We start from the raw sequence: 24,886 nt of genomic DNA on the forward strand, positions 1-24,886 counted from the left end.
CTGTCCCTGACAGCACTGCACTCCGGTGTCATTACTCACACCCATAGACTTGTATGGGTGCGAGTGAAAACGAATAGGATTCCACCTAAAGCATGCTGCGATTGTTTTCTTGGTCCTATTAGGGCTGAGAAAAAAAAAAAAAAAATCGCAGATGGGAACATCCCCATATAGAGAAAAAATGGTCCTCTTGGAATTTGATTTTTTTATTGCATTCCACTAGTATGATTTTACTCGCTGTGTGTCCTAGGCCTAATAATAATAATCTTTCTTTCTTTATCGTTCCTTTGGGAGACCCAGACCATGGGTGTTTAGCTTCTGCCTCCGGAGGACACACAAAGTACTACACTTAAAAGTGTAGCTCCTCCCTCTGAGCTTATACACCCCCTGGTGAGCAGACCCAGCCAGTTTATCGCTTTGTGTTCAGGAGGCATACATCCACACATGCATTCTCATATGATTTTTTCCTTTTGGAATGAGTTTGAAGAACTGCGGGTCCACGTCTGGACCCCCGGCATGTCCCTTCTCACCCCACTGTGTCGGCGGTGTTGTAAGGTTGATTTCCTAGGCTGGAGCCTTACATGCCATGCTCCTTCACCATCCCTCCTGGGCTCTGGCTTGAAGTGGGAGCCAGCACGGTCTCCATCCGCAGCCCTTCAGGACCCTGCTGGACCGGAGCACTCATCCCCAGGGACCTGGCCCTGCGTCTCAGCAGCTAAGTACCTGAGGCGTTTATATATGGGGGTCCCTGTGCTGTATTGTTTGGGGAGAGTGTGCTTGTTGTCTTTACTGACATTTCCGGCGGGTTCTCTATCGCCCGAGAACCGCGCCGATGGTGCCTGCTCGTCGGCCTCGCCGCTCAAATTTAGGCCCCGGCTTCGCCGGAGGCCTAGTTTCGTTTTCACTGCCCTCACATGTCACTCATGCAGAGGGCCAGCGCGGCTCCTCCCGGCGGCCGTTCTGCACAAGGGAGGGACACTCCCCACTACTGTGCGTGTCTCCTCCCCTGTGTTCTCTATGGCCCTCCAGATCCCGCTCTTCATGCAAGTCCCGCCCCCTCTCTTCGCTCCGGCGGCCATTTTCTCAGCGTTCACTCAGCGCTGGTCTCTGCATCCCTGCTGAGGTGCTGTGTTTGGGGGTCCGGGCTTCAGGATCTGGAGGGCACACATCACCGCTCTGCACAGCACAGTGGTCTGGTAAGCCACAATCGATTTTGGTTGTGGACCTCTGATATACTCTCTGGGGTTCATTCTCTGGCAGAGCCCCCACTTCAGCAGCATGTCTCACACGAGGAGCAAGGCTCCAAAGCTTTACTCTGTATGCGCTGCATGTAAGCTCCTGCTGCCTGAACCGAGCACCTATCCACATTGTGATGCCTGCTCTACCTTGGCGGTGCCACAGCCTGGAGTCTCACCCCCAGTGGTATCTCAGGCTGCTCCTGCACCTGTGGCTGAACCCCCCGGCTTGGGTAGAATCCTTTTCTAGGTCTATCTCCCAGTCTTTTGCTGAGTCCATGGGACTTCTGTCCAGGACTTTGCTGAATCTGCATTAGCCCCCCTCACAGGGTGCCTCTGCTGCTAGGTCTCTGTCAGGACCGGAGCTCTCAGAGGATTCATCATCAGGTCCCAGACCCCGTCCTCCTAAGAAGAGACGCAGGGCTCCCTCTCCCTCCTCCTCCCGCGGCTCTGATTCAAGAGCGGACTCGCAGGATGAGGAGGATGCCTTTACAGGGGGCTCGGAGGCTAACTCCATGTACCCCATTGATCTCGAGGGTGACTCAGAACTTAGTGACTTGATTGCTTCCATTAACTCTGTACTGAATCTCAATCCGCCAGTATCAGAGGAGCAACCCTCTCTGGCAGAAAAGCATAAAGCTGGGTTCACACTAAACGACAGCGACAACGACGTCGCTGTTACGTCACCATTTTCGGTGACGTAACAGCGACCTTGTAAGTCGCTGTTATGATCGCTGCTTAGCTGTCAAACACAGCAGAAGCAGCGATCATAACGTCGCTGTGTTACATGTTCAGAGAGCAGGGAGCCGCGCTTAGCGCTGGCTCCTTGCTCTCCTAGGTACAGTACACATCGGGTTAATTAACCCGATGTGTGCTGCAGCTACATGTCACAGTGCAGAGAGCAGGGAGCCGCGCGCACTGCTTAGCGCTGGCTCCTTGCTCTCTTTGCTACAGTATACATCGGGTTAATTACCCGATGCATACTGCAGCCACATGTCACAGTGCAGGAGCCGGCGCTGGCAGCAAGAGCGGAGGCTGGTAACCAGCGTAAACATCGGGTAACCAGGGAAAGGACTTCCCTTGGTTACCCGATGTTTACGCTGGTTACAGCTTACCGCAGCTGCCAGTGCCGGCTCCTGCTCGCTTCATTTCGTCGCTCTCTCGCTGTCACACACAGCGATGTGTGTGTCACAGCGGGAGAGTGACGACGAAAAAATGAAGCTGGACATTCAGCAACGACCGGCGACCTCACAGCAGGGGCCAGGTCGTTGCTGGATGTCACACACAGCGACAGCGACGGGACGTCGCTGCAACGTCACAGAAAATGGTGACGTAGCAGCGACGTCGTTGTCGTTGTCGCTGTGTGTGACACCAGCTTTAGAGAGTAAAGAGTGTGTTCTTTAACCACTCCAGTTTTCAGGCCGCTGTGTCCAAGCCCAGGGCCTGTCCTGACAAACGCTTCCCAAAGCGTGGTTCTGATGACCGTTTTCCCTTTCCACCTGAGGTGGTCAAGGAGTGGGCTCAGTCCCCAAAGGTAGACCCCCCGGTGTCTAGGCTCTCAGCCCGGACCGTTGTGTCGGTGGCTGATAGCACCTCCCTTAAGGATTCCACTGACCGCCAGATTGACCTTCTGGCCAAATCCGTATATGAAGCGGCGGAGGCCTCCTTTTCCCCGACTTTTGCAGCAGTGTGGGCTCTCAAAGCCATCTCTGCTTCTCTGGAGGAGATGCATTCCCTCACCAGGGAATCTATGCCCGAAATGGTTGCCTTGACTTCCCAAGCTTCAGCTTTTTCATCCTATGCCATGTCTGCCATGCTGGAGGCTTCTCACCGCACTGCGGTGGCTTCGGCTAATTCCCTCGCTATCCGCAGGATCTTGTGGCTTCGAGAGTGGAAGGCAGATGCTTCTTCAAAGAAGTACCTTGCTGGGCTCCCTTTTGCTGGTTCCCGGCTGTTCGGAGAACAGCTGGATGAAATTATTAAGGAAGCTACTGGCGGGAAGAGTACTTCCATGCCACAAACCAAAGCCAGGAAACCTGCCCAGGGTAGGAATCAGTCAAGGTTTCGCTCCTTTCGTTCCTCCAACTGGTCGTCCTCTAAGCCCTCGGCCTCGTCCACTAACTCAGCCAAGGACCAGAAATCCAACTGGCGCCCAAAAGCGCGTCCACAGAAGACCACAGGAGGTCCTGCCACTAAGGCAGCCTCCTCGTGACTATCTGCCCGCCCCAGCAACGTCCTTAGTCGGTGGCAGGCTCTCCCACTTTGGCGACGCTTGGTTTCAACACGTCTCCGATCAGTGGGTGCGGGATATCATCTCCCACGGCTACAGGATAGAATTCTCTTCCAAAAAAAACAAAAAACTGAGCTGTGACAAATGTTCAATAAACATGCAACATTACAAGCATGTGAATTGCAGCCTCAAGACTAGAAAAAAAACAAGGAGAAAATTGTAGAAAAAATACCCTGACTATAAATAAATAAATAAATTGCAAGTGCTTAATAAACAGGGTACTTAGTATATACATTTTTGCAAAAAGGTAAGAAGCTGTCTCACCTCGTCACGGTGTACCCATCTGAGACAGTCCCTAACCTACTAAAGTTAAAAACATATTCTGTACCTGACTAGTGTCATGTCAAAACTTCAATATGGATGGTAAAGTGGTTAGCTGGGTCCCAGATTAAATACACAGCAAAAAGTGAGAAGCAGGTAATTGTTCAGCCTCAGTATCAGGAGGGCTGCACCCCCAACTTGCATTAAAGCAAGATAACAGACAAAAAAACCAAAAAAGTACCCTGTTTATTAAGCACTTGCAATTTATTTATTTATAGTCAGGGTATTTTTTCTACAATTTTCTCCTTGTTTTTTTTCTAGTCTTGAGGCTGCAATTCACATGCTTGTAATGTTGCATGTTTATTGAACATTTGTCACAGCTCAGTTTTGTTTTTTTTTGTCTGTTATCTTGCTTTAATGCAAGTTGGGGGTGCAGCCCTCCTGATACTGAGGCTGAACAATTACCTGCTTCTCACTTTTTGCTGTGTATTTAATCTGGGACCCAGCTAACCACTTTACCATCCATATTGAAGTTTTGACATGACACTAGTCAGGTACAGAATATGTTTTTAACTTTAGTAGGTTAGGGACTGTCTCAGATGGGTGCACCGTGACGAGGTGAGACAGCTTCTTACCTTTTTGCAAAAATGTATATACTAAGTACCCTGTTTATTAAGCACTTGCAATTTATTTATAGTCAGGGTATTTTTTCTACAATTTTCTCCTTGTTTTTTTTCTAGAATTCTCTTCCAGACCGCCAAACAGATTTTTTCTCTCAACCCCCCCCCCCCCCGCTCCAAGGCCGCTGCCTTCTCACAGGCCGTGGCATCCTTGCAGGCCAACGGAGTAATTGTACCAGTTCCCGCCCGGGAACGGTTCAGAGGTTTCTACTCAAATCTCTTCCTAGTCCCCAAAAAGGACGGTACATTCCGACCTATCCTGGATCTCAAGCTTCTCAACAAGCTTGTTCAGGTGCGGCACTTTCGCATGGAGTCTCTGCGATCAGTCATTGCCTCAATGACCCAAGGGGATTTCCTAGCGTCCATCGACATCAGAGATGCCTATCTGCATGTGCCAATTGCAGTTTCTCACCAGCGTTGGCTACATTTTGCAATCAGAGAAGATCATTTACAGTTTGTGGCTCTCCCCTTCGGGTTGGCCACAGCCCCTCGGGTATTCACCAAGGTCATGGCAGCAGTGATTGCGGTCCTGCACCTACAGGGGTTGGCAGTGATTCCTTACCTGGACGACCTTCTAGTCAAGGCTTCATCCAGCGCAGACTGTCAGCGGAGTGTCTCGCTCACTCTCGCCACTCTAGCCCAATTCGGGTGGCTGGTCAATCTGCCCAAATCCACTCGGACTCCGACCCAGAGTCTCACGTACCTAGGGATGCAGTTCGAGACTTTGCCGGCACTTGTGAAGTTGCCCTTAGTCAAACAGCAGTCCCTCCAACTGGCGGTGCGCTCTCTTCTGAGGCCCCGCCGTTCTTCCCTCAGGCGTCTGATGCAGGTGCTGGGTCAAATGGTGGCGTCAATGGAAGCTGTCCCATTTGCCCAGTTCCATCTGCGCCCCCTGCAGCTGGACATTCTCCGCTGTTGGGACAAGCGGCCTTCCTCCTTACACAGGTTAGTGGCTCTGTCGCCACAGACCAGGAGCTCTCTTCAGTGGTGGCTTCGGCCCCTCTCTCTGTCCCAGGGGCGCTCCTTCCTGGCCCCGTCCTGGGTGATCCTCACCACGGATGCCAGTCTATCCGGCTGGGGAGCGGTATGTCTCCACCACAGAGCGCAGGGCACTTGGACTCCGTCCGAGTCAGCCCTTTCAATCAATGTGCTGGAAACCCGAGCTGTGCTTCTAGCTCTCCTAGCTTTTCACCACCTGTTGGCGGGCAGGCACATTCGAGTCCAGTCAGACAACGCGACAGCGGTTGCCTACATCAATCACCAAGCCGGGACACGCAGCCGCCTGGCAATGTTGGAGGTACAACGCATCCTTCAATGGGTGGATGACTCGGGGTCCACCATATCCGCAGTCCACATTCCAGGCGTGGAAAACTGGGAGGCAGATTATCTCAGCCGTCAAACCGTGGACGGTGGCGAGTGGTCCCTGCACCCGGCAGTGTTTCAGTCAATCTGCCGCAAATGGGGCACTCCGGACGTGGACCTAATGGCATCCCGTCACAACAACAAGGTTCCTGTTTACGTGGCTCGCTCCCACGATCCTCAGGCATTCGCCGCGGATGCTCTGGTTCAAGACTGGTCCCAGTTTCGTCTGTCCTACGTGTTTCCCCCTCTAGCGCTCTTGCCCAGAGTCCTGCGCAAGATCAGAATGGAGGGTCGTCGAGTCATCCTCATTGCACCGGACTGGCCCAGGCGAGCTTGGTATCCAGACCTGCTCCATCTGTCCGTAGAGATGCCGTGGCGTCTCCCGGACCGTCCAGACCTTCTCTCGCAAGGTCCGTTTTTCCGTCTGAATTCTGCGGCTCTCAAATTGACGGCGTGGCTCTTGAGTCCTGGATTTTGACGGCTTCTGGTATTCCTCCTGAAGTCATCTCCACTATGACTCGGGCCCGTAAGTCTTCCTCCGCTAAGATCTATCACAAGACTTGGAGAATTTTCCTGTCCTGGTGTCGCTCTACCGACCATCCTCCTTGGCCTTTCTCCTTGCCGACCCTTCTGTCTTTTCTACAGTCCGGTCTGCAGCTAGGACTGTCCCTCAACCCTCTCAAGGGACAAGTCTCAGCTCTGTCAGTCCTGTTCCAGTGACGTCTCGCTCGGCTGGCTCAGGTCCGCACCTTCATGCAGGGCGCGTCTCACATCATTCCGCCCTACCGGCGGCCCTTGGATCCCTGGGACCTTAATTTGGTTCTCACGGTTTTGCAGAAACCCCCCTTTGAGCCTCTTAGGGAGGTTTCCTTGTATCGTCTTTCACAGAAAGTGGCCTTTCTGGTGGCCATAACTTCCCTCAGGAGAGTCTCTGATTTGGCTGCGCTCTCTTCGGAGTCACCTTTTTTGGTTTTTCATCAAGACAAGGTAGTTTTCCGTCCGACTCCGGACTTTCTTCCTAAGGTGGTCTCTCCTTTCCACCTTAACCAGGACATTACCCTACTTTCCTTTTGTCCGGCTCCTGTTCATCGCTTTGAAAAAGCGTTGCATACTCTGGATCTGGTGCGGGCTGTCCGGATCTATGTGTCTCGCACCGCTGCACTTAGGCGGTGCGCTTCTCTTTTTGTGCTGACCACAGGTCGGCGTAAGGGCCTCTCTGCTTCTAAGCCGACCTTAGACCGTTGGATTAGATCGACCATTTCGGACGCCTACCAGAGTACTCAGGTGCCTCCCCCGCCGGGGATCAAGGAACATTCGACCAGAGCTGTCGGTGCCTCTTGGGCTTTTAGGCACCAGGCTACGGCTCAACAAGTCTGTCAGGCTGCCACTTAGACTAGCCTGCATACCTTTTCGAAGCACTACCAAGTGCATGCTCATGCTTCGGCAGATGCGAGCTTGGGCAGACGCATCCTTCAGGCGGCTGTCGCCCACTTGTGAAGTTAGGTTCTGCCTACTTCTTAGTTTATACTGTTTCTTTCCCACCCAGGGACAGCTTTGGAACGTCTCATGGTCTGGGTTTCCCAAAGGAACGATAAAGAAAAAGAGAATTTTGTTTACTTACCGTAAATTCTTTTTCTTATAGTTACGTATTGGGAGACCCAGCTCCCTCCCTGTTGCCTGTTGGCAATTTTTCTTGTTCCGCGTGTTATCACCGGCTGTTGTCGTGGACAGAGTCTCCGGTTGTTCCGGCTCTTGCTCTGTTCTACTTGTGGGTGGCTATTCTCTTTCAGCTTTTGCACTAAACTGGCTGGGTCTGCTCACCAGGGGGTGTATAAGCTCAGAGGGAGGAGCTACACTTTTAAGTGTAGTACTTTGTGTGTCCTCCGGAGGCAGAAGCTATACACTCATGGTCTGGGTCTCCCAATACGGAACTATAAGAAAAAGAATTTACGGTAAGTAACAAAATTCTCTTTTTCTACTGCGCCAACATATCTCACAGCGCTTTACAATTCAGAGGCAATGCTGATTTGTGAACACAGGCAGAAATGTAAGTAACCAGTTTAATCAGAATAAAACAGGCTATACATTTCAGCACTGGAGCAGTGCCTTCCTCAGGCCATATTACAGTAACAAGAATCAGGAATTTATAGACACAAAAAGACAGGAGGAAGAAATTACATCATAGGGTTGGGTCATGAGACCACAAAAAAAATTAATATTTAAAAATAAACAAAAAAAAAACATGTTAGGTGGGATAAGAATTTAGGATTATACCTTAAAGGGGTTGACAATGTTACATGTGCATTGTTTACCAACAAAAGAGATGACACCAGAAAGAAATATATACGAAGAAAGCAATATTCTGCTTCTAACCCTTGGATCCTGGCCTTCAATATGGCACGTTACTGTAACATACTGAATCTCCAATGTGCACAGTCCAATAAGAACAAGGACAACCATTGCACTCACCTGTTGGTATAAACGTTTCACCCATACTGAGTGTCCACAATAATGGAAAGAAATAAGTCGTTATATACATCTTTACATAGCAGAATCACGCAGCATTTTTCCCTAGTAAAAAATGTAGCAGCCAAGTGTTTGCTTTTACTCTGTACCAATATAAAGCTCTGGCAAAAATTAAGAGACCACTTCCAAATATCCAGTTTTTCTGATTTTTCTCTTTCTATTTTTGAGTAAAATATAAATTGTTCTTTTATTCTATAAACTACTGACGTCTCCGAATTTCCAAGCAATACATTTTTTATTTATTTTCTGAAAATGAAAAATGGTCAAAACAATGCATTGCTTTCAGACCTCAAATAATGCAAAGAAAACAAGTTCATAATCAACAATACTAATAATGTTTTACCTCAGAGAGTTCAGAAATCAATTTTTTGCGGACTAAAAATCATGGTAAATCCCAGCTATCATGCGTCTTGGCTGCTTTCCACCAGTCTTTCACACTGCTTTTGGGTGACCTTATGCCTCTCCTGGTGCAAAAATGTAAGCAGTTCTTCTTTGTTTGATGGCTTGTGACTATCTATCTTCCTCTTGATTACATTCCAGAGGTTTTCAATGGGGTTCAGGTCTGGAGATTGGGCTGGCCATGACAGGGTTTGATGTGGTGGTCCTTCATCCACACATTGATTGACCTAGCTGTGTGGCATGGCGCATTGTCCTGCAGGAAAAAACAGTCCTCGGAGTTGGGGTACATTGCCTGAGCAGAAGGAAGCAACTGTTTTCCAGGATAACCTTGTATGCGGCTTGATTCATGCCACACCACCACATCAATACCGTGTAATGGCCAGCCCAATCTCCAGACCTGAACCCCATTGAAAACCTCTGGAATGTAATCAAGAGGAAGATGGATAGTCACAAGCCATCAAACAAAGAACTGCTTACATTTCTGCAGCAGGAGTGGCATAAGGTCTCCCAAAAGCAGTGTGTAAGGCTAGTTTCACACTTGCGTTGGGTGGGATCCGTAGTATTGCGTTGTGTGACGCATGCAACGGATGCGTTGCATATAGTGGCACAACGCATGCTACAGATCGTACAAAATAACGCAATCCGTTGTAGTTTTTTTTCCTTGACTTTACACATCTGAGCATGCGCAGTTGTGTAAAGACAGCTGCGTTAACGGAATCCGTCAAATGACGCATTCTAACGGAATCCGCCACCATAGGCGTCCATTATAAAAACAACGGACGCCGAACGGATTCCTGCAGGTTGCGTTTTTTTGACACTCCGCCAAGCGCAGAAAAACGTTACATGCAGCGTTCCATCCGCCCGACGCAGCGTCAAAATAACGACGCTGCGTCGTCCAGCGGATGTAACGAAGACACTTGCATTACAGTGCGTCGTCCATACAAGTCTATGGAGAACAGCGCAGTGCATTAACGGACTGCGCTATTCTCCATTGTGACGGAATGCGCTGAACGCAAGTGTGAAAGTAGCCTTAGGCTACTTTCACACATCCGGTTTTTGCTCTGCGGCACAATACGGCGCTCTGCAGAAAAACCGCAACCGTTTTTTTTGCCGCCGGTTGCGGTTGTTTTTGCATAGACTTACATTAGTGCCGTATTGTGCCACATGGGCTTGCGTTCGGTCTGGTTTTTGCCGCATGCAGCAGATTTAGCCGATGCCGCGGCCGGATGGAACGTTGCCTGCAACGTTTTTTGCTTCGGCAAAAAAAACCGCATTGCGCCGCATCTGGCCGCTGCGGTACATTTTCAATGCATGGCTATGGACACCGGATGCGGCGCGATGCGGAAAAAAACGCATCCGGCCGCCGCATGCATTTTTTCCCACTGCGCATGCTCAGTAGCGTGCCGCAAACGGAAAAAAACGGACCGGCCGCATGTAAAAACTTATGCAAAGGATGTGGTGTTTTCGCTGCATCCGTTGCATAGGTTTCACAGCCGGATTGAGCCGCAGTGCTCAAACCGGATGTGTGTAAGTAGCCTTAAGGTCCAGTCACACTAAACAACTTACCAGCGATCCCAACAACGATACAACCTGATAGGGATCGCTGGTAAGTTGCTAGGAGGTTGCTGGTGAGATGTCACACTGCGACGCTCCAGCGATCCCACCAGCAACCTGACCTGGCAGGGATCGCTGGAGCGTCGCTACACGAGTTGCTGGTGAGCTCACCAGCAACCAGTGACCAGCCCCCAGCGCCGTGTGAAAGATGCTGCGCTTGGTAACTAAGGTAAATATCGGGTAACCAACCCGATATTTACCTTGGTTACCAGCGCACGCAGCTACACGTGCAGAGAGCAGGGAGCAGCGCACACTGAGCGCTGGCTCCCTGCTCTCCTAGTTACAGCACACATCGGGTTAATTACCCGATGTGTGCTGCAGCTACATGTGCACAGAGCAGGGAGCAGCGCACAATGCTTAGCGCTGTCTCCCTGCTCTCCTAGCTACAGCACACATCGGGTTAATTAACCCGATGTGTCCTGCAGCTACATGTGCACAGAGCAGGAGCCGGCACTGACAGTGAGAGCGGCGGAGGCTGGTAACAAAGGTAAATATCGGGTAACCAAGGACAGGGCTTCTTGGTTACCCGATGTTTACATTGGTTACCAGCCTCCGCAGAAGCCGGCTCCTGCTGCCTGCACATTTAGTTGTTGCTGTCTCGCTGTCACACACAGCGATCTGTGCTTCACAGCGGGACAGCAACAACTAAAAAATGGCCCAGGACATTCAGCAACAACCAACGACCTCACAGCAGGGGCCAGGTTGTTGCTGGATGTCACACACAGCAACATCGCTAGCAACGTCACAAAAGTTGTTCGTTAGCAGCGATGTTGCTTAGTGTGACGGGGCCTTAAGACTGGTGGAAAGCAGCCAAGACGTATGAACGCGATGATTAAAAATCATGGTTATTCCACAAAATATTGATTTCTGATCTCTTCCTGAGATAAAACATTATTAGTATTGTTGTGTCTAAATGATTATGAACTTGTTTTCTTTGCATTATTTGAGGTCTGATAGCATTGTGCATTGTTCTGTTATTTTGACCATTTCTCATTTTCAGAAAATAAATACAAAATTCATTGCTTGGACATTCAGAGACGTTGTCAGTAGTTTATAGAAGATAAGAACAATTTACATTTCACTCAAACATATACCTATAAAGAGAAAAATCGACAATTTGGAAGTGGTCTTTTAATTTTTTCCAGAACTATGTATAATTATATAGATATACACACCAATATAGCTATATAGAAAGGATAAGAAAGCCCGAATTCTATCTAGTTGTCCCATATGAGATGATAGCTGGAATTCTCTTCTTTCCATCACACATCTTCAATTATTCATCAGACTCCACGTGCATCCGCTTTTATGGAAGGCACCGCTCCAGCTCTATAAATACATATACACACAATAGAGCTTATCGCAGTGATGTAACATCAGATTAAGAAGAGGTGCTTATTCAGCAAGTATTTAATGCTTTGCCACCTGTTCAGGAACATCAGCCGGTTATCAAGGTATACCACTGAGCAGGGAGAAATAATCCGAGATAATGCAGGACGGCATACGATAATAGAACAGGGTAAAGACACAAATACAATGAAAAAGTATTAGAGGGGCTTTCTGGTTTATAGAGATAAATCTCAGCATTATTAAAAGTTCTGTACTTTCTAATGCCTTAGCACAGTTTCCACAAGCATTTAACATCAGTTTTCGATTAAAAAGGCTCAGTTCTGTCGACTTTTATACCAGCGTCCCCAGCTTTTTTTTAATAAAAAAAAAAGTGAGTGGAGCGGATCTACACATCAATTCTTCATTCTTTGCATATTTTTTTTTTCTTCTCTTCAACTTCCATGACCAGGTTATTTTCCATTTTTGCACACTTTTTTCATCCCAAAAGCTTTAGTTTTTCTTTTTATCCTTCCATTGGCAGAGCCATTTCAAGGTTTGTTTTTGTTTTTTTCGTTTTTGTGCAGCTGGATGCGTAATTTTTTTTAATCAGCTTGTTTACAATATAGTATACTGAAGTACATAGAAGAATAAGAATATCCAAATGAGGAAATTAAAAATATAAAAAAATATATCTAATATATAAAGCTGAATGTGTGTGTATGTATGTCCGGGATTGGCATCTACACCATTGCAGCTACAACCACAAAATTTTGCACACTCACACTTCTGGACCCCGAGAGCATCATAGGTTATGTTTTGAGTGGAAATTTTAACCCCACACTTTACAGTTATTCACCAAAAAACCTGCCTCCATTAAAGCGAATGGAGCTGGGAGCCACAGTGCAGCCAGAACTTCAGAAGAATGCGCAGCCACGCCCTTATATGGAATGTTTGTGTGTCATAATGCAGCCAGGGAAAGAGAAAGAGACAGACAGGGAAAGAAACAGACAAAGAGACAGACTGACAGGGAAAGAGATTGTATATCTGTCTCTTTCTGAGACTGTCTCAGAGGGGGAGACAGACATAATTACATTTATATCTGTTTGGTGGTTTTTGTGTGCAGAATACATTTTTGTTAATACAGTCTATTTTGTTAACATCAGTTATTAACCCCGGCATATGCATGCATGTATGTATATCTATGAATGATACACAGTATATTGCACATACATAAACACTTCCTTTCACCATTATTTCTTTGGGTTTTGTTTTGGTATTTACTGTGTGGTATCAAAAATATCTGGCAAAATAATTCTTCAAGCCAGTGATAATAGCACTACCAAACGTGTGTATTTTTATTTATAATATATAATTTTATTTATTTTTTTAAATATATTTTAGTGGGGTAAAAGTAGGATCCTCCAAGCAAATATGGACAGAGGATAGAGAATTTAACAATTATAAAAAAAAAACAAAAAAAAAACAACATGTCCCCATCCCTATTTATTAATTTTTTTTTTTACAACCAGCCAAGGTAAAGCAGACATCTGGGGGTTGGTATTAGCAGGCTGTGGAAGCCTATGGTTATTTGGCCCAGCCCTGCCTAAAAATATCAGCCACCCCAGAAGTAACATATCCATTACATGCACCAATTCTGGTGCTGTGCCCGGCTCTTCCAGGTTGCCTTGGTACGGTGGCAACCAGGATAACATTTTTGCGGATGATAGCAGCTGAGTAGTGTCAGCTGGCATCAAGCCCAGGGGTTAGTAATGGAGAGGCGGCTATCAGACACCCTAATTACGAACCCAATAAGTGATAAGTAAAAACACACAAAGTTTATTTGAATAAAAACTTCCCTACACTTCCTCATTCACCAATTTAGGCTAGTTTCACACTTGCGCTATTTTGACGCAAACGGAATCCGTCACTAATGTAGTACAGTTCATTTATTTACAGTGGAAGCGCGACATGTGGACACAAGCGGGTACTGCATGACACACACGCGCCATAGTAACGCGCTTCCACTGTAAATAAATGAACTGTACTACATTAGTGACGGATTCAGTTTGCGTCAAAATAGCGCAAGTGTGAAACTAGCCTTATTCATTTAAAAAAAATCCGCTAAGTTGCAACATAATCAAATGAAGGGAATTTTGTTTACTTACCGTAAAATCTTAATTACTCACCGGTAATGGGATTTTCAATAGCCCATGACAGCACCACATGAGAGATAGGTTCCGCCCACATCAGGACAGGAAACCCACTGATAAAAAGGCGGTACCTCTCCTCCACATCAGTAGGTTTTCAGAGCCAGAGAGGACCAACAAAACACAACAAACAGATTAATCATACCACCACCCAAGGAAAAACACCCATAACTAACACTCCCCGAAGGGTGCCCACAACCAGTGAAAAGGGGGGGAACTAAGGGTGCTGTCATGGGCTATTGAAAATCCCATTAACGGTGAGTAATTAAGATTTTTCCCTGCCGCCCATGACAGCACCACATGAGAGATTTATATAGACCATCCACCTTAGGGAGGGACCACCGCCTGCAAGACCCGTCTCCCAAAGAAAAGGTCAGTTGTGGAGGACAAGTCCAGCCTATAGTGCCGAAAGAAAGTCCCAGGAGACGACCAAGTAGCCGCCCGACAGATCTGGTCAATAGAGGCATCCGCCCTCTCTGCCCAAGACGTAGACACTGCTCTAGTGGAGTGCGCCCTTATGCCCGGAGGAGGAGTGGCGTCTTTAGCCGAGTACGCCAAACCGATGGCATCCCTGACCCATCTGGCCAAGGTAGCCTTAGAAGCCCCATGCCCCCTGGACTGCCCCTGAAAAGTGACAAACAGGACCTGAGACTTCCTCCATTCCCTAGTCCTATCTAGGTACGTGACTAAGGCCCTCCGGACATCCAACGTGTGTAACCTAGCCTCCTTCTCGTTCCGAGGGGGGTCACAGAGGGAAGGGAGCACGATCTCTTGGGACCGATGAAAAGGTGTAGAAACCTTGGGCAAGTAGAAGGGATCAGTCCGCAACACCACCCTATCATCCAGAATCTGGGTATAAGGGTGAACCACAGACAAGGCTTGGAGATCCCCCACCCGCCTGGCCGAGGTGAGTGCGACGAGGAGAAAAACCTTAAGGGACAGCAGTTTGAGAGGGACTTCCCCTAAGGGCTCAAACGGTGGCCCTGTGAGGGCATCCAACACTAAATTAAGGTCCCATGGGGGAACCCTGGGAGCCTGAACAGGCACAGACCTGGACTTAGATTTAATGAACCGGCAAATCCATTCATTCTGTGCCAGACTACAATGAAACAGAGCCCCTAAGGCCGACACCTGCACCTTGAGCAATACTGGTGGAGAGCCCCAATTCCAACCCCCTCTGGAGGAATTTTAGAATAGCCGAGATAGGAGGGGGGCCCTCCGCCCGAGCCCCCGACTGAAGGAGAAAGCGCTTCCAGACCCTACCGTAAATGGCCGTGGTGACCACTTTCCTACTGCGAAGAAGAGTATCGATTAAGGAAGAAGAAAACCCCCGTCGAGCTAGCAGCCGCCGCTCAAACGCCAAGCCGTCAAATGGAGAGCCGGGTCGGGGGGGTGACGGACTGGGCCCTGGGACAGGAGATGAGGGGCGTCCGGGAGAACCCAAGGATCCACCAGAGACAGTGTCCGCAGCCAGTAAAACCATGCCCGTTTCGGCCAGAAGGGGGCGATGAGAATAACCTCCGCTCTGTCGGTCCGGATTTTCCGGAGAACCGAAGGCAACAGGATCAGGGGAGGAAACGCTTACAGGAGGCCGTGAGACCAAGACATCTGGAAGGCATCGAGGGCAACAGGATCGTCTCGGGGGTTGAGAGAGCAGAACCTGTCCACTTTCCGATTCGCCTTGGTAGCGAACAGGTCGAGAACAGGGGCACCCCATAGAAGCGTGAGCTTGCGAAAGACCCCCGGGTCCAAGGACCACTCCCCCTGACTGAGACAGTGCCGGCTGAGGAAGTCTGCCTCCGCGTTTTCCGCCCCCTTGATATGAAGAGCTGTCAATGAGGAGAGATGTTGTTCGGCTAGCTGGAAGATGCGCATAGTCAGAGCCAGAAGAGAAGGGGATCTGGTGCCTCCCTGATGGTTGACGTACGCCACAGTCACCCTGTTGTCTGAAAGGACCCGAACATGGCGACCACTCAAGAAGGGGAGGAACCCCTCTAGTGCCTTGAGAACCGCCATGAGCTCCCTGTAGTTTGAGGACTGTCTGACCAACCGAGCGTCCCAGGGACCTTGAAGCACCTGTTGGCGCAGATGGGCGCCCCACCCCCAACGGCTGGCATCCGTGACTATAGTGTCCGTGACCGGGGAAAGCCAAGGAACCCCCGTCCGGAGGTGAGAGGGGTCCTGCCACCAACCCAGGGAGTGCAAGGAGTCTGCAGACAGGGTCAACTTCTTCTCCAAACAGCCTCCAAACAGTCTCTGAAACCGAAGGACCTCCAACTGGAGGATTCTGGAATGCAGCTGGGCCCACCATACCCCTGGGATGCAAGAGGTAAGAGTCCCGACCAGCGACATAGCCTGCCGTAAGGACATGCCTGGGCAACTCCTTACGGAAGAGATTAAGGACAAGATCCTGGTGACCTTGTCCACCGGCAGGTGGCACAACTGACTCGTAGAGTCCAGGACGAGACCCAGGAAGACCTGACATTGGAGAGGCTGGAGTCTGGACTTCCGCAGATTCACCACCCACCCCAGGCCTTCCAGGATGGTGATGACCTTGGTCACATGAGCCGCACATAGAGACTCCGACTGACCCACTATCAGGAGGTCGTCCAGATACGGAACGATCAATATGTCCTGTTCCCTGACATGTGCCATGACCTCTGCGAGGACTTTGGTGAAGATCCGCGGGGCCATGGAAAGCCCGAATGGCAGCGCTGCGAATTGGAAGTGTCTCAGCCTCCCGGAGACGTGTAGTGCGAACCTGAGGAACCGCCAGTGAGCCGGAAAAATAGGGATGTGATAATAGGCGTCCTTCAAGTCGAGGACCGCCATAAAACACCCTGGATACAACAGTCTGACAGTTGACTTCATGGTCTCCATTTTCCAGCTTCACTCCAGCGTGCTGCCCAGCAGGGACAAGCCTTCCAGCGGCCGCCGTGAGTGCGCACATCCCTGGAGCGACGCCGGGCCGAGCTCCCGCTCCAGGCCCGCGCCTCACCGCCGCAGAGGTCTGAGACCGAGGGGGGGTGCAGCCAGGCCCGAGCACCGGCTTCAGGTAAGTACCAGGCTTCCACACCGGGTCGGACCTGGGACAGCAATGGGTTGTCCATACCAGGACAGGAAACCAAACTGATGTGGAGGAGAGGTACCGCCTTTTTATCAGTGGGTTTCCTGTCCTGATGTGGGCGGAACCTATCTCTCATGTGGTGCTGTCATGGGCGGCAGGGAAAATTCCTTTTCTTCTAGCTCCTATTGGGAGACCCAGACAATTGGGTGTATAGCTTCTGCCTCCGGAGGCCACACAAAGTATTACACTTTAAAAAGTGTAACCCCTCCCCTCTGCCTATACACCCTCCCGTGCATCACAGGCCCATCAGTTTTGGTGCCAAAGCAGGAAGGAGGAAACTTATAAATTGGTCTAAGGTAAACTCAATCCGAAGGATGTTCGGAGAACTAAACCATGAACCAAAGAACAATTCAACATGAACAACATGTGTACACAAAAGAACAACAGCCCGAAGGGGACAGGGGCGGGTGCTGGGTCTCCCAATAGGAGCTAGAAGAAAAGGAATTTACGGTAAGTAAACAAAATTCCCTTCTGGGGCGTGGCCTGGACATGGAGGGATAGAGACGTGAAGTGTCTTTGCTCCTGCCCTGACCCGGGCATTTATAACACCAGGGCAACATAAACGGAGATTTGAGCAGCGGATGGGCAACAGGAGGAGGGGAGGAGGCCCCCGACATACTTTTAAAACACCGGCCACCACAACGCGGGATATCAGGAGCTATCTGAGGGATCCGGAGCGGGCAGCCCCTGAGCACAAGATGGCGGACGCAGCGAGGCATACGAGAAGCGGCCGCTCCCTGGGCGCAGCCGTGGCGGCGGCAGTGGCGGCTGAGGACCCGGAGGGTGCAGCTGACGCCCGGGCTCCGGCTGCGGACACAGGCGGCAATGAAGAGCGGGCACAGGTCAGTGAGGGGCAGGCCGGAGCGGCACCTCGAGCGGCTCCTCAGGCGGGAAGGCAAAATGGCGCCGAGGCCCAGAACGCCGGCGGGACAGTGACGGAAAACTCAGTCTGCACCCAGGCGGCACTTACCATGACTGGAGCGGGAGGGGAGGGCAGTGATGCGGGGGGGTCCATGATGTTGGAGGATTCATCTGGCCCCACTTCCACTGGAGGATCGCCAGCTACTCTGGGCCTGGAGACTCGGAGGGGGGAGGGAAGGAGGGCTGCCTCACCCGACCACTGTGCTGCTGCAGGCACGGAGCTGTGCGTCTTCCCTGTGCAGATGGGAACCGCTGGGACTGTGTTCTTTGGAGGGAGCCCCCCTGCAAGCCTGTGTTTCTCAGGTGCTACATTTAATAGTGCTGCTCAAGAGGCCGGGCACCCTGGCACCAGCGGGGGAATAGGCCACACAGATCATCAGCCTTTGCTCCAGATGTGGAAGGTGTTAGAGGGCCTCAGTAGTCACATCAAAAATATCCCTACAAAAGCTGATATGGACTCATATGTAACTAGATTGGAAAGCTTCTATCGCGCAGAGCTCTCAGGCCTGAGAGACGAAGTACAGCAGATGGGGGAAAGAGTGGGGGCTGTTGAAGCTGCAGCACAATCCCTATCACTTAAAATAACAGAGCAAGATTCCCGCATTTCTTCCCACAATGCTCACTTTCAGTATCTGACTGACCTCATTGACGATATTGAAAACCGCAACCGACGAAACAATATAAGGGTCCGTGGCTTGCCGGAATCGATTGAATCTGTAGATTTGGACAAAACCCTACGCCACATTTTTAATGCTCTGTTACAAGTCCCACTAGACTCTCCCCTGGAGCTGGACCGATCACATAGAGCTTTGGGTCCCCGCTCTCAGGACCCAAACCGTCCTAGGGATGTCATCTGCAAGGTACACAGATACCAACTCAAGGACGCCATAATGGGGCGGGCCCGCTCGGCTGAGAATCTAAGACACCAGGGACGGAGGATACAACTTTTGCCTGATCTCTCCAGATGGACACTCCAGAAAAGGAGGGCATTACGCCCGCTCCTGGACTCGCTGCGCCAACGGAATATCCCGTACACGTGGGGGTTCCCTTTTCGCCTGCGGGTACGGCAGGCGGGCAGGGTGCACGTATTGAGCCACCCGGTGGGGGTTCCAGCGTTTACAGCGGCCTTACGGATTCCGGAGGTGACCATCACAGACTGGCCGTGTTTGCCCCCCGGGGGACCAGGGGGCGTCCACCCTGCGGCGGTCTGGGAGAGGAGGAGAAACCAGGAAGAAGTGCCCGAAGGTCGTGGCTGAGGTCGGACATTCACAAGGAGGCGAAGATTTATGAAGGTTTATAAGGCGTATAAGTCATATTACTGCAGAGATGTGGTTTGATTTTTCTCATTACAGGTTAACACACCACTGACAGTTAATGTTATATTGCATTACCAAGGATGGGTTGGAGGGGCCTCCTTTTGCCTTTTGTCTAAAGGTTGTGGCCTGAGTGTGCGTCGTCGTGGGGATGGTGAGACCATCTTAATTGGCCGCCAAGCCCCCGCGAAGAACACACTCGGTGCTAAAGTTAAAGGCTGAAGGGCGGCGTAACTTTAAAATGAAGGTTGCTGATATAAGTTGTTAAAATAATATGCTCTGGGTCAGGCGGAGCTGCCTTCCGTGTGCAGTCCGCTTCTCTATTGGGGTTGTTGCACTTGGCTGGCCTAGGTGCAGCTTTATATAGTTCTACCCCATTAACTCCGTCAGGTTTGGCGGTACGCTTTAGCCCTTTCTTGGTGCTGAAGTATTTTCTGTTCTAATTGTTCTAATTCTCCTTCTAACTCTTCTTATTTTACTTCCTCTTCTCTCTCCTCTTCTTTTCATTTTTTTTTCTTCTAACTCTTCTTCTTCCTCTTTTTCTTTCTCCTCTTCACCCTTCCCCCTCCTCCCCCCCTTTTTTTTTTTTGTCTTTCTCTGTTTTTCCTACAACCTTCCCCAACTTCCCTATTATCCTTTCTCCAAACACAGGTGATTGATTGGACCCTAGGTGCGGAACCATGGCGGAACTAAAATTCGGCTCTTTGAATGTGAAGGGACTTAATACTCCCCAAAAAAGGACCCAAATTCTTTATGATATGCACAAGCAGAGGGTGCACATTCTTCTTCTCCAAGAAACTCATTATAAAACTGGTTGTGTCCCCAACATGAAAAATCGTTACTACCCGACCTGGTACCATGGTACTAACGCAGACTCTAGATCCAGGGGGGTGTCTGTTGCCTTGCATAAATCATTGAGTCACTCCCTGATAGACATGAAGTTGGACCCAGAAGGCAGATACGTTATGGTTAAATTGAGAATCTCAGGTAATGTGTTCACGGTTGCGGGTTGGTATTCGCCCAATGTAGACCAGTCAAAAGCGGGACGGGGATTTCTCAGAACCCTTACAGAATTCTCAGAGGGAGTGGTCATCTTGGGGGGAGACTTTAATATGCCCCTAGACCCACAGGTGGATACTTCAACTGGCCGAAGCGCGATCCCCTTATCCCACTTACGGTCCTTTAAACGGGAGGTGCATCAGGTTCAATTGACGGACGTGTGGCGGGTATTAAACCCCTCGGGAAGGGATTATACCTTTTACTCAAACCCACACGGCTCATATAGCCGTATTGATTTTTTTTTAGTAAGTCAACACGTCCTCACATGGCACCCAGTTGCTGAGATCGGAAGCGTGGTTTGGTCCGATCATGCACCTATTTTCCTAACAGTTTCGCCCCCGGGGGGTCAGACGCGTGAGTGGACATGGAAACTTAACGACAATCTATTGAAGGATACACTGTGCGCAAATGATGTTAAGGAAGCAATAGAGGTCTTTTTGGCAACACACGCCGGGGACTCCACCTCCCTACCTTTTCAGTGGGAAGCATTCAAGTGCGTAATTCGGGGAGTTTTAATAAAACATGGGGCACGTATTAAGAAGTTGAAGACTTCGCAAATTAGCACACTACGTGATGCGATACATAGGTTGGAAACCACACATAAAAGAAACAGATCAGCTGGGGTCTTAGCAGACCTCGTTAAAAATAGAGAGGACTTGAAGACGCTTCTTAACGAAAAATACCTTAAATACCGCTCTCATTACCAACGTTTCCTATATCAACACTCGGACAAATGTGGTAGGCCCCTGTCACGCCTTCTTCACCCCCGCAACAGCACATCATTCATACCGAGAATACAGCGGCGTGGCGGCACTGACACGAGTAACCCGGTGGAGATCATGGAGGAAATGAGGACATTTTACTCTGATCTATATAACATTAAGGGACGCCTGGCGGATATGGAGCAGAGTAAACTGATGGAGAGGATTAATGAGTACATCACAGACACGGCATCCACACCGTTGAGGGAGGAGGAGGTCTCACAATTAGAAGAACAGTTTACAGAGGAGGAGGTGGGGCTGGTGATTAAAAGCTCTCCTGCAGGAAAGAGCCCGGGCCCGGATGGGTTCTCCCCGGCATTTTACAAGACATTTAGAGAATTGATAGCCCCATTCCTTACAAGGGTTTTCAATTCGGTCTCAGACACGACTCCATTTGCGGCGCAGTCCCTGGAGGCGTTCATTACAGTCTTGCCGAAGCCCGGCAAGGACCCATCTCTGGTTACCAATTATAGGCCGATATCTTTATTAAATGTGGATGTGAAATTGTTTTCTAAAACACTGGCCAATAGACTGGCCCCTCTCCTCCCCTCAATTGTTAACTCAGATCAGGTCGGATTTGTTCAAGGTAGGGAGGCCCGCGACAATGTGAATAAGACTTTATTACTCATGGCTAATGCGATCTCTTCTTCTTCACCGGTTGGCCTTTTATCTGTGGATGCGGAGAAGGCATTCGACCGGGTGCATTGGGATTTCCTACGAACCGCGTTACAAAAGATTGGCTTGGGCCCGCTCTTTTTACAAAAAATATTGGCGTTGTATACGTGTCCCTCGGCACGGATCAAGGTCAATGGAGCATTGTCTCGACCCATTGCGATAAGGAATGGCACGAGACAGGGGTGCCCTCTCTCGCCATTGCTGTATGTGGTAGTGATGGAGCACCTCGCTAACGCTATAAGGAGGAATCCCAGTGTACATGGTCTACGGGTGGATGAGGAGACTTATAAGACTTCCCTGTATGCTGATGACCTATTGATTTATGTTTCTCAACCCCACATTACACTACCCTCTTTGATGAAGGAGTTTGAGAGATTCGGAGAGGTAAGCAATTTCAAAGTGAATTACTCAAAAACGGAAGCACTGAGTGTCACCCTAAGATCCCACGAAGTGGCATTGGCTAAACAGAATTTCCCATTCAGGTGGCAAACTAAAGCAATTAAATATTTGGGCATACAGATCCCGGCTGACCTCTCTCTCCTCTACGCGTTAAATTATCAAACCCTATTGACACGCACACTCAAAGATCTCCTATCATACCACAAAAAACCTATTTCGTGGTTTGGACGTATCAACTCTTTCAAGATGGACGTACTCCCACGGTTTCTATATGTTTTTCAAGCGGTCCCCATATCTCCACCCGCTAGCTTTTTCCGCACACTCAAATCGGCGTTGATCAAGTTTGTATGGGGACACTCGAGGGCGAGAATAAAATATCATACTTTAACCAGACCGACGGACAGGGGAGGGGCTGGACTGCCAGACCTCCGTAGATACCATCAGGCTACTCTATTAATGCGCATGTTTGACTGGCACTTTTTTGCTGAACATAAGAAGTGGGTAGCATTAGAGCAAGGGGGAGCGCATGTACCCTTGCGGTATCTACCTTGGTTGGAGTCACGAGAGGGAGTAAAGTTGCCTACGGCTGACTTCTTGGTAAAGGCCACACTAAAAGAATGGGATCGGACCCGACAAAAAAGTTCGTTATCTGGTCCTCCACTCCTGCTCACCCCGATCCTTTCCAATCCGGAATTTGCTCCGGGATCTGACCGTTCCACTTTCTTGCGCTGGGGAAAAGATGATGATGTTAGGATTCATCATGTATTAAAAGGACATGACATCATGTCCTTTGGGGATCTGCAGGGTCTGGATCCCCCTTGTTCATTATCATGGATAGAGTACAGACAGTTGCACTCATTTGTAAGCAATAGATTGAGAAAATGGAAACATCTACCCAACCCTTCCTTGACCCCATTTGAAGGGTTGTTCATGCAGAAGTCCCCACCTTCTCACTTAATATCATTAATTTATAAATTGTTGAGTCAGGCAGCTCCTGAGGCAGATACGGATCCACACTTCATGTCACAATGGGAGATAGAATTGGGCACCACCTTTTCTGAAGAAGAAAAACGGAAAGCATATCTGTTTACCCATAAGCTGGCCACGGCAGGCTATGCGAAAGAAAAGAATTACAAAATTTTATCAAGATGGTACCTGTACCCAGCGAAGCTGCATAGGATTTTCCCCTCTGTATCTGAGCTGTGTTGGCGGTGTGGAAGTTCCCCGGGGACAATGCTGCATATATGGTGGGAATGCCCGCTAATTAAACCCTTCTGGCTAGAGGTGTTTCGGACATATACCAATATCTCTGGAGAGAGGGTGTTGCCCTCCCCACAGATCTCTCTGCTGTCCATGTTGCCCGGCTCAATTAAGACACAAAAAGGAGACTTACTTAGATTCTGCCTTTCGGCAGCCCGTTCGGTGGTACCTAGACACTGGCGGAAGACAACGTCTCCTTCTATGCAAGAATGGCAGCAGGAACTCTCCTCCATATGTTATATGGAGGAGCTTTCCGCGGAGGTGACAGGGGACAGCGAGAAATTCTTAAAGATTTGGCAACCTTGGATCCTTTTCAAAGAGACAAATGCGTATAGAGAACTGTTTGGTCCTTGAATAGAAGGGGAATACTGGCCGGGCCTGGTTTCTCCAACAGCCGCACCTGGGAGAACATGGACATCCCTCCCCCTCGGACTTACCCACCCTTCACCTTCTTTCTCTCTCTATGTCGTTACTATCTTCACTGCTAGCTCATTTCCCCCCCCCCCCCTTTTTTTTTTTTTTCCACCCTGTTTCCTGACCTTAAGTTGGATTCTTAGTGCCTAATGTTCTGGTATATGAGTCAAGTGGATACGTAGACCCCCTCTCCTTATATTTTGGTTTTGAAATAATACCCTATCCAAAGTAAACAGAGGGAGTAGAGTCAAACAAATGTGGAGGGGGGGAGAGGGGCAGATAACATTCGTAATTGAAAGATCTTGAGATATGCATGTCCCCTTCCTTTCTTCCCTTCCCTCTGTTATTGCCTTTTGCTACTTTCCAGAAGGATATATGTCTACATGACTCTTTTTTGTATTTCTAAGGAATTGATTTGTAAGTCAAATTTGTATGCAATATTTGATCCTATGCTTTGGTTCTTGTCATTTGTATTGTATTTTTCTTAATAAACAAAGATTATACATAAACAAAATTCCCTTCTTCTTTGTCGCTCCATTGGGAGACCCAGACAATTGGGACGTCCAAAAGCAGTCCCTGGGTGGGTAAAAGAATACCTCGATAAAAAGAGCCGTAAAACGGCCCCTTCCTACAGGTGGGCAACCGCCGCCTGAAGGACTCGCCTACCTAGGCTGGCATCTGCCGAAGCATAGGCATGCACCTGATAGTGTTTCGTGAAAGTGTGCAGACTCGACCAGGTAGCCGCCTGACACACCTGCTGAGCCGTAGCCTGGTGCCGCAATGCCTAGGACGCACCCACGGCTCTGGTAGAATGGGCTTTCAGCCCTGAAGGGACCGGAAGCCCAGAAGAACGGTAGGCTTCAAGAATCGGTTCCTTGATCCACCGAGCCAAGGTTGACTTGGAAGCCTGCGACCCTTTACGCTGGCCAGCGACAAGGACAAAGAGCGCATCAGAACGGCGCAGGGGCGCCGTACGAGAAATGTAGAGTCTGAGTGCTCTCACGAGATCTAACAAGTGCCAATCCTTTTCACATTGGTGAACTGGATTAGGACAAAA

This window comes from Anomaloglossus baeobatrachus, chromosome 10, assembly GCF_048569485.1.
Source record: "Anomaloglossus baeobatrachus isolate aAnoBae1 chromosome 10, aAnoBae1.hap1, whole genome shotgun sequence".
Classification (NCBI taxonomy): domain Eukaryota; kingdom Metazoa; phylum Chordata; class Amphibia; order Anura; family Aromobatidae; genus Anomaloglossus; species Anomaloglossus baeobatrachus.